This window comes from Cannabis sativa, chromosome 6 (assembly GCF_029168945.1).
Source record: "Cannabis sativa cultivar Pink pepper isolate KNU-18-1 chromosome 6, ASM2916894v1, whole genome shotgun sequence".
NCBI lineage: Eukaryota > Viridiplantae > Streptophyta > Magnoliopsida > Rosales > Cannabaceae > Cannabis > Cannabis sativa.
Window position 1 is genome coordinate 53,908,274 of NC_083606.1, and position 3,082 is coordinate 53,911,355.

Sequence of the window (3,082 nt, forward strand, 5' to 3'; positions counted from 1 at the left end):
TTAAAGATCCTCTATATAGATGATCTACATCGAGATGGGATTTCTTTACCGTTCTCACCCCTCAATGTATTTTGCCCCTTAAAACACTTAGCTACCTGTAAATGGTGTTTAGTGATCTAATGATTAGTCAGTTAAACAAGAGCTCATCCATTTACTTCTATTTTCTAAGCTCGAAGGGAATCATCACTTGACTTCTATACACCAATAGAAGCTATAGATTCCATATTTATGTTCAGCACTCCCACTCAATCATACTATCATGTTCCCAAAATATACGTATCACCCTGACCCAAAAGTAGGCTTAACTAATAAATCAAAGAACATGAATAACACTCCTGAGTTGAGCCCAAGCATATCAGGATTTAGATTCTTTTAATCTTAAGATCAACTACTGATATTGACTTGGAAAGATATGTATAACGGTAAGTTTGTAATATCTTAACTTAGTTGCAATATCGACCAAATCCAATGTATACTCCATACATTCGAAACTAGTATACTTTACTAATGTCCTGGAAAGAACATAACACTTACTCCAAGTGTAAGTACACATCATCGCTGATTATCACATTAGTGTAAATCCAATAACACTGATGAAACAGGGACCAAAACTTTTGATTCATATGATCACAATCACATTTCACTGTGTTGACGATACTGTAATTGTGAATAAACATATGATCTTGATTTAACTGATTTTGTGTGTATGAATGTAATAAACATATTAAACCATTAGCATGTAAAATTCATGCAAATATCAATCACTTCAAATTTCTTATATTGATAACTAATCAGATTGTAAAGAGTTTTATTTAGGGCATAAAACCCAACAAGGTTTCCATCATGTGATTTACCCGGATTCATTATGTGAGTAGGGAATACATCTAGCACAAGACTTTCCGTTCAGGTCAGCCAGCACACTTGAATCTGGAAATAAGGTAAGAACTGTGTATAATGTGTAATATGAAAATCTGAATGTATATATGTGTTAAGTGTATATGCATGCTTATGGTTTAGTTGCACTACCAACACTTGTACAGTTATGGTACAGAGTGCATTGGTGTAGTGAATATTGTTTAAGAGTACATTATAATGGTACCAGCACAAGTACGGGAAAGTACAGGGAGTTGTGGTATATCACTCGGTGGTACAAAACAAACCCTACCAACACTCGTACAACAAGGTACGTAGTGTATGTAGTATGGAACGTTCCTACTCATCTGTTGAGCCTTATAAATAGGTGTATGGGCACCTTGATACAAGTCGGTATTATATAATATGCTGTATGCTTTTCTTACTGAGTTTGTCGACTCATACAGTTTTACTACCATGTGTAGGTAAAGGGAAGGCGAAAGATGAACAGGAGTGAGCCTGGCTTGGGTGGGATTGTACATGTCGTGGCAGCGTGATCTGAACTGTTCGGTCTCGGGACATTTGGGGATTTTATTTTATAGTCGCTGTGCAACCTGGATATTATATTTTTGCATATTTTGTATAAAAAGTTTTGATTCAGGATCTCGGAGTTTGTAAATAATTATGTAAATTATAAAGCTTGATATTTATTATAAAAAAATTTTATTTGACACATTTTTCAAGAAATATCTTTGATTTGCAAGGATAACACTATAATTGAAAAAGCACTGTGGCGTGCCTTGGTATTAGGACGTTACAATTTTGGTATCAGAGCAGCCAGGTTTGTCTACCGAAGCTTGCCAAGACATGTACAATCTTCTTCAGAGAAACCTCGATTCACGGTTGAGTAAGCCTGTACTTGTTTAGTATTTTAAATGATTATTAAAGCATGATAGGAATCATATTAGATTATAATTATTTAATTTAAGTGTGTTGCCTTTAATTCCATAAGAGCAGTATTAAGTTTTATGATCGTTGTCTAACCTGCCTGGCTTATAGGTTCACAGGCTAAGTCCTATAATATGGACGCCCAGTGAAACACAAGAAGTCAAGGTAATATGGTTGAGACTGGAGGCGGTCAAGGAAACCAAATTCCCCAGAATCCCCGTGGTCGAGGCTGTGGCAGAGCTCAGGGTGGTCGTCCTGTAAATCTACCACAAGCTCCTTCGGATTGGGAGCAGAGGTTTGAAGAAATGCAAGATTGAATCCACCAATAAGATGAAGAAATTTAGAGATTAAGGCAGCATGATCTTCCTGCCGTGCCTCCACAACAAGCCGCTTAGGCCATTGCTGTTCCAGCGGTGCTAGCAGAACAACTTGTTGCTGGCAACCATATGGAGCCATTATATGAAAGGTTCCGTAAGCAAACACCTTAATGTTTCTGGGAGGTCCTGATGTGATGAAGGCTGAGTAGTGGCTCACAGTAATTGAACGAATTCTAAATTTTATGGGGTTGGTTGGAAATGATCGGGTGACCTGCGCCACATTTTAGTTCCAAGAGGACGCTCTTGTGTGGTGGGACTTGGTGTCCCTCACTCGGGACGTCGCTGTTATGACCTGGGAAGAGTTTCGAGAATTATTCAACGTCAAATATTATAGTGAAGTTGTTCGCAGTGCTAAGCGGAAAGAGTTCACTGAACTAGTACAAACTGAGGGGATCTCAGTTACTGAATATACCACAAAGTTTGACCGTCTGGCCAAGCTCACCGTGGGAATCGTGCCAATAGATTTTAGTAAGAAATAAAAGTACTTGGCCGGTTTGAATGTGAAGATTAGACATGACCTGGTGATCACTACTAATGAAGCAACAACTTATCCGGAAATGGTTGAAAAAGCTCTATGAGCCGAGGGTGCAGTTAAATTTCTTCAAGAAACCCAAGTGACTCTGAATGTTGGTGGAACCCCTAATTTTCCTACTCCTGCCTATGGTAGGGATGGTGGTGATTCCACCACTGATCAGAAGAGGAAAGTTACTCCTGCATCTTGTGGCTCGGGGCAGAGTAAGCGGTTTCGTGGGAACCAAGGCAGAAGTGGACGCCAAGGTTATTCTTACCCTGAGTTCCCACGTTGTAAGAAACATCATCCGGGAGAGTGTAACCGGAAGACATGCTTTCAGTGCAACATGGTGGGGCATTTCAAGAAGGATTGCCCTCAGGCAAAGAAAGAAGAG